The following is a 7,982-nucleotide window of genomic DNA, read 5'->3' as shown; positions in this document are numbered from 1 at the left end:
TCTGTGCTGACATAAACTAGATTAATAAGACCTAGTAAAACCTTCTCCCGCACATAGTGATAATGCACCTCAATGTGTTTTGTCCTAGCATGATAGACTGGGTTATTTGCCAAGTGTATACTGCTCATGTTGTCACAATATATGACAACTGGCCCATCTGTAGACTAATTCATATCATACAGTAGCTTATGCAACCAAGCTACCTCACATGCAGCCATTGCTGCACCCCTGTACTCAGCCTTTGTGCTCGATAAGGCAACTGTAGGCTGTTTCTTGCTGCTCCAAGTGATTGCAGCACTCCCAAAAAAGAGCATATACTGACTGGTAGATTGTCTATCAGAAATACTACCAACCCAATTAGCATCAGTGTATCCATGCAACTGTATCTGAACCCCAACCTCATAAAATAGTCCATACTGCAATGTGGACTTCACATACCTAAGTATGTGTCTAGCCGTGTCCAAATGTGATTTCCTTGGAGCTTGCATAAACTGACTTACCAATCCAACATCATAGCTTAAATCTGGCCTGGTAATAGTCATATAAATCAAACTTCCTACTATGCATCTGTACATAGTAGGGTCTTCTAGAAGCTCACCTGCATCTACGCTCAGCTTCACATTCTGCTCCAAAGGAATTAAAATAGGCTTACAGCCTATCATCCCATATTTGGATAGCATGTCCAATCCATACTGCCTCTGCAAGAGCCGTATCCCACTTGGTGATCTAATAACCTCAATGCCCAAGAAATAACGTAGCTCTCCCAAATCCTTCATCTCAAACTTCTGCTTCAATAGCATTTTCACATGAAGGATATCCTCATCACTATCACCTGTGATGATCAAATCATCAACATAGATGACAAGCAGCATAGTACCTTTCTCTATTTTTCTCACAAAGTGAGAAATCTGCCTTGGAAATCTGAAAGCCAATAGTGACAAGATACTGTCCTATCTTGTCAGACCATGCTCTAGGTGCTTGCTTCAAGCCATACAATGCTTTCTTCAACCTACAAACAAACTCAGGATGGACAGCATGAACATAACCTGGTGGCTGCTCCATAAAGGCCTCTTCTTGCAAATCACCATGCAAGAAGGCATTCTTTACATCCATTTGATGTAAAGACCATCCCTTTGATGCAACCATAGCAATGACTGCTCTTACGGTTGCCATCCTTGCAACCGGACTGAATGTTTCTTCATAATCAATCCCATATGTTTGTGCATACCCCTTGATAACTAATCTTGCCTTGTACCTGTTCACAGAACCATCTGCATTGTGCTTCACCTTATAAACCCACTTACAGCCAATTGCATTCTTGTCTTTAGGCAAAGGCACCAATTCCCATGTAGCATTTGCTTCCAAGGCATCCATTTCTTCATCCATGGCTTTCTCCCATTTTTCTTTTCCCATGGCTTGCTCAAAAGAAGTGGGTTTTGGTTCCTGTATCACTTTGACCATATAGGCATAGTGAATGGCTGTAAATCCATCATATTTCAACCTATCCACAGGATACCTAGCTCTTGTAGACCTGCGCAAAATAGACTCACTTCCAGGTGCTCTCAAAACATCCCTGGTCTTCCTTACTCCAGGTGTAACAATAGAAGGAATACCCAACTCATCATCAATGCTCTGTTCTGAGCCACTGGATTCACCATCCACATAAGAGTAACCTGCATTCACATCAAACATGGGTTGATCTACCTTCTCTTTTCCTTTTTGTGATACCTGCATACCACTATCTGCATTGCTTTGAGGAGATTCTCTTGATCTCAATCTGCCTGTCCATGGCGAAGTATGTGAACCCCTATTAGAGGACACTGCAGGTCCAATAATATTTTGTGATTGCTGCTGTGAATTCTGTGCAGCATTACCATTTTGTGCATCTATATCATCAATCACATTTACTGGTTTATACCAGCTGCTCATCTCATAAAAAACATCTCTGCATAAGCTCATGCTTATGCTCATGCGGATATAGAGAAGGAGCTTATGCGGAAAGAGAGAAGGATTAAGCATAAGCATAAGCATAAGCTCATGCTTATGCTCATGCGGATATAGAGAAGGAGCTTATGCGGAAAGAGAGAAGGAGCTCATGCAGAAAGAGAGAAGGAGCTTATGCTCATGCGGAAATAGAGAAGGAGCTTATGCGGAAAGAGAGAAGGAGCTTATGCGGAAAAAGAGAATGAGAGAAGCATAAGCTCATCTCATTCTCTATTTCCGCATAAGCTTATGCGGAAACTTGCGCATAAGCTCATGCTCATGCATGAGCATAAGCATAAGCTCATGCTTATGCTCATGCGGAAATAGAGAAGGAGCTTATGCTTATGGTCATGCGGAAATAGAGAAGCATAAGCATAAGCATAAGCTCATGCGGAAATAGAGAAGGAGCTTATGCTTATGGTCATGCGGAAATAGAGAAGGAGCTTATGCTTATGCTAGCATAAGCAGAAGCTCATGCTTATGGTCATGCGGAAATAGAGAATGAGCTTATGCGGAAAAAGAGAAAGAGCTTATGCGGAAACTCATTCTCTATTTCCGCATAAGCTCCTTCTCTTTTTCCGCATGAGCTTATGCTTATGCTCATGTTTCGGCATATGCGGAAATAGAGAATGAGAGAAGCATAAGCTTCTCTCATTCTCTATTTCCGCATATGCTCACGCATATGCGGAAACTTACGCATAAGCTCATGCTCATGCATGAGCATAAGCATGAGCTTATGCTTATGCTTATGCTTAAGCATAAGCATAAGCATAAGCTCATGCTTATGCTCATGCGGATATAGAGAAGGAGCTTATGCGGAAAGAGAGAAGGAGCTCATGCGGAAAGAGAGAAGGAGCTTATGCTCATGCGGAAATAGAGAAGGAGCTTATGCGGAAAGAGAGAAGGAGCTTATGCGGAAAAAGAGAATGAGAGAAGCATAAGCTTCTCTCATTCTCTATTTCCGCATAAGCTTATGCGGAAACTTGCGCATAAGCTCATGCTCATGCATGAGCATAAGCATGAGCTTATGCTTATGCTTATGCTTAAGCATAAGCATAAGCATAAGCTCATGCTTATGCTCATGCGGAAATAGAGAAGGAGCTTATGCGGAAAGAGAGAAGGAGCTTATGCGGAAAAAGAGAATGAGAGAAGCATAAGCTTCTCTCATTCTCTATTTCCGCATAAGCTCTTACGGAAACTTGCGCATAAGCTCATGCTCATGCATGAGCATAAGCTCATGCTTATGCTCATGCGGAAATAGAAAAGGAGCTTATGCGGAAAGAGAGAAGGAGCTTATGCGGAAAAAGAGAATGAGAGAAGCATAAGCTTCTCTCATTCTCTATTTCCGCATAAGCTCTTGCAGAAACTTACGCATAAGCTCATGCTCATGCGGAAATAGAGAGGGAGCTTATGCTCGTGCGGAAAAAGAGCTTATGCGAATGAGAGAAGGGGGAAATAGAGAAGGGGGAATGAGAAAAGCATAAGCATAAGAGAATAAGAGGGAAAGGAAATAGAAAATAAGGGGGAAAGGAAAGAGAGAAGGGAAAAGAGAGAGGGGGAAAGAGAGAAGGGGGAAAGAGAGAATAAGAGAAGAGGGAAAAAAGAGAAGGGGGAAAAATGAGAAAAAGAGAAGGGGGGAAGAGAGGGTTCCTACGCCCATCACTGCAGCTAGCGCTTAAGGCGCTAGCTGCAGGCCAATGCAAATAACAAAAAGCTTAAATGGAAAGAAGAGGAAGCACTTACCTGTAAAAGTATGTCCCGCTCGGTGTAGTGGATTGGCCCCACAAAAGAGAGAGTATGTCCCGCTCGGTGTAGTGGATTGGCCCTACAAAAGAGAGAAAACAACCCATTTTTTCAAATAAGATGTTAGTGGAAAGAGGAGATCACAAAAGCAACTTCTTGAAAGGAGACAAGGAAAGAGAAGATTGAGGAGACAAGGAAAGGAGGAGATTGAGGAGAAGAGAAGGAAGAGAAGGAAGAGAAATACAAGAAGAAGAGATGAGTTTCTTTCTTTCTTTCTTGAAATTTCGTTTTTTGTTTCAATCCTTTCTAATCAAGCATGAAAACTAGTTTAAAACTTTAGCAATACAAGTACAAACACTCACAAAACCAAAGCTAACAAACAAACAACCTACATTGTTGAAAGAAACTCACCTCTTGAAGAACTTTCTTTCTGGAAACCAAAGAGGGAAAAAGGAGAGAGAGGGTGTACAAGAGGCAGGAGAAGGGTGAGGAGTGGGAAATAGAGTAGGAGGTTGCTTGGAATAGATGGGAGGTCAGTGAAAATAGGTGGGAGGAGATTTTGGGAAGCTTACTTGAGAGATTAGGAATGGTTTGAGCAAAACGCCGCGCGTTTCGGCGTTTCGGGTTTTAACCCACAGCGTCGCTATATAGCGACGCTTTTCCGTCGCTATATAGCGACGTTTTTAATTTAAAGCGTCGCTATATAGCGACATTTTAAATTAAAAACGTCGCTATATAGCGACGGAATAGAGCGTCGCTATATAGCGACGCTTACTGTTTATTTTTTTGTGTGGCCTCTTGTGAAGCTCAAACATGCTATGCCTATAATTGTCAATATCTCCTCTTACTACATAGCCTTACTATATAGGATTTTTTGTTTCAATCCTTACTATATAGCGACGTCATTCTTTTTATATAGCCTCAAGAGAAGCTCAAATTAAACATGCTATGCTCATAATTGTGTACATCTCCTCTTCATGCTTATGTTTTGGTTTTATAAGTGTAGATGGAAGGGACGAGTGGAAGCTCATCCGATGATGCGCCAACGCCCGGGAGCACGAAGTGGCTTACGGAGAGGTTATATTGTCATTGCACTCATTGCAAGCGAGAAGTATGACATCAACGTCGTATTATCATGCGCCACTTGCGGACGTATGGGGAGGAGCCGGAACCAGTACCCCCCGTTGGTGTTGCACATGTTGATGGATCATCGGTAAGTCAAAGCTATTTAAGTTCGCAACCTTATTGTATACCCGGAATTAGAAGATCTTCTATTTACACGAATGAGCTTATGACAGGATGACGAGGGTGACGAGGGTACACATATACCTTCTCACTTTCAACAAGACTATAGTCTCCCGGATGATGACGAGGGTATGGTCGACATGATGGATTCCATTTTTAGGGGCACTACATCCCACGTACACGTGATGTTAGAGTCTGAGGTGAAAATGCGAGAGTTGCAATCAACACAATTGTACGAGGGTGCCAAGATGTCTAAACTACGTGCTTGTCTCTCAATCTTGAATCTACAAGTACAGTATGGGTGGTCGGATACAAGTGTCTCGGCCTTAATGAGGTTAGCACTTGCATTAATTTGATTGACTCATTATTTGGATATTGTTTGTTTTGAGAATCATCATTTAGATAGTGTCTTTGTCATAGGTTGCTCCAAAAGATGTTGCCTGCACCAAATACCATGCCCGCATCAAGAGATGAAGCGAAAAAAATGCTAACAATGGTGGGTATGGATTATGATACCATCCATGCTTGCCGTAATGATTGTATTCTCTTTCGTCGTGAGCATGGAGATTTGCCAAAGTGTGGGGAACAACGATATAGAGATGACTTGCAGGGTGAGAGGATACCGGTAAAGGTCTTAAGACACTTTCCCATCATTGCAAGAATACAACACATGTTTCGATGCAAATCCATAGCAGAGTTGATGACATGGCATGCATCTCATCGGTCCACTGATCACACATTGAGGATTCCCGCAGATTGTGCAGCTTGGAAGCACATAGATAATCAGTGGCCGGACTTTGCGAGAGAGCCACGCAACTTACATCTTGGGCTAGCCATGGACGGCGTGAATCCTTTCGGGTTACGCTCGACATCTTGGTCGACATGGCCCATAGTCGTGGTGAATTACAATATCCCACCATGGCTAACAATAAAAAAGGGACACCTCATGCTTGCACTACTTGTGCCAGGAAAGTACAAGGCAAAAAACATGGACGTGTACATGGCACCTTTGATAGAGGAGTTACAGATATTATGGAGAGGAGTGCAGGTCTTTGATATTTCCAGAGCTCCTAGGCATACCAATGATATTTTAGTTAGGGGTATCTTGATGTGGACCATGCATGACTACCCAGGATATGGAGAGTGTGCAGGTACGTGGTTATGTCTTTACATGTACAATGAGGGATTATGCTTTTTTTACTCTCTTTTGCACGCATGTCTTGTACTAACATATTCATGCACGCGTGCAGGACTTGTTACAAGTGGGTACCATGCTTGTCCTGTTTGTGGACCCGCTCTGAAATCGCTTGCACGCTACTCCAAACACATGAGGAAAAATGTTTATGAAGGTCATGCTCGATACCTTCCGCTCGACCATCTCGCACGTGGAGGTCAGCTTGATCCACCACCATCATATTTGAAAGCAAGTGATTGGATTCAAGCTTGGAGGGAGAATGGAGAGGAACCTCCTCCTGGTATGAAGAGGCTATCGATCTTTCACGAGCTTCCTTATTGGGGTCAGTTACAAATCAATCATCTCTTGGATCCCATGCATATCTTTAAGAATGTGGGGGCTACCATTTGGGCACACTTGGTTGGTTCCAAGGACTCGAGAGGAGTGCGAGAAGACTTGTGTGCTATGAATAGGATGTCTCGTTTGTGGCCCCAAGTGCATGCTTCAGGAAAAGTTATCCTCCCGAAAGCAACGTGGATCCTCTCTACGAGGGAGGAGGCAGCGATCAAGGCAGACATTGCCTCTTTTCAAACACCGACAGGGTACATGTGTTGCGCTTGAAAGGAGCATTTTCAAAGGACAATAAGCTTAGTAGCCTCAAGTCCCATGATTGGCACAAGGTCTTACAGGTATTCTAAGTAGAATTAGTGTACCGATAATAGTGATGCATTAGCGTAATTATTATTATGTTATATTGTTGACATGATTTCATTGTTGCTTTGATAGTTCATCCTTCCAATTACAATAAAAGGGTGCTTACAAGAAGATGTTAGAAATGCTATATTCAAGATCTGTGGTATTGTGAGGTATGCTTACTATCAATTCGCATTATGTATTTTCTTCATGGACATGTGAAATAGGTCGATATCTCAAATATCTTACATATGCATGGACATGTGAAATAGGTGGATATCTCAAAAAGAGATCTCTATATCGAGCATCGAGAAGGCTAGGGTGGAATCCATCGAAGCCGTATGCTTGCTTGAGAAGCACTTTCCCTCAAGCATTATGACAACTCAAGTCCACTTGCTTGTGCACATAGTTGATGAGGTGGCTATAGCAGGTACCGTTCATAATCGATGGATCTTTTTTCTCGAGCGGTTTATGAAAACTTTAAAGGGGTTTGTAAGACAAAGAGCAAGACCAGAAGCAAGCATGGCAGAGGGATGGCTTGTGCAAGAGTCATTAGTATATATCACAGAGTTTCTTGCATCCACGGATCCTGATATGCTGCAAGCTTGGCACAACAAGGATGATGATCGCATCATTGGCGAGGTCCCCCAAGGAAAAGGGATTGAAAGAAAGATGAGCGAAGAGCAAATGGAGAAATTCAATAAGTTTTGTATCCTCAATAGCCTTGAGATGCAGAAGTGGATTGAGAGATATGAAGTGGCCAAAGCAGAAAGAATAAATGCAAGGACGAGATTCAGAGTAATGTATAGGCGATCACAACCATATCCACGAGATCTGGCTCTTCTCCCTACTCACATGTCACTTGATTGGCTACAACTAGCTATACGTAAAGCCGAACGTGATGGAGAGACAATAAACGAGCGCGAGCGGGAGTTATCATCTGGATGTATGGTGCATGTAAGTTTCTTATCTCTTGATGTAATTAAGTAATTATTTGTGGCAATATATGCTATAAAATAGGTGCATCTTCATTGTTTTAATGATGCTCTTTTACAGTACAAAAAGTACAGTGCATTATGGTCATATGGATGACATTTTCATGTAGAACGCATCGATTCAAAGAGAGTCACGTATGATTGTGGAG

Source organism: Dipteris shenzhenensis, chromosome 3 (genome assembly GCF_047967505.1).
Source record: "Dipteris shenzhenensis isolate YYH24624 ecotype China chromosome 3, Dip_SZ_1.0, whole genome shotgun sequence".
Lineage (NCBI taxonomy): Eukaryota > Viridiplantae > Streptophyta > Polypodiopsida > Gleicheniales > Dipteridaceae > Dipteris > Dipteris shenzhenensis.
The sequence above is the reverse complement of the archived record's forward strand: the minus strand, read 5'-3'. Positions refer to the sequence as shown.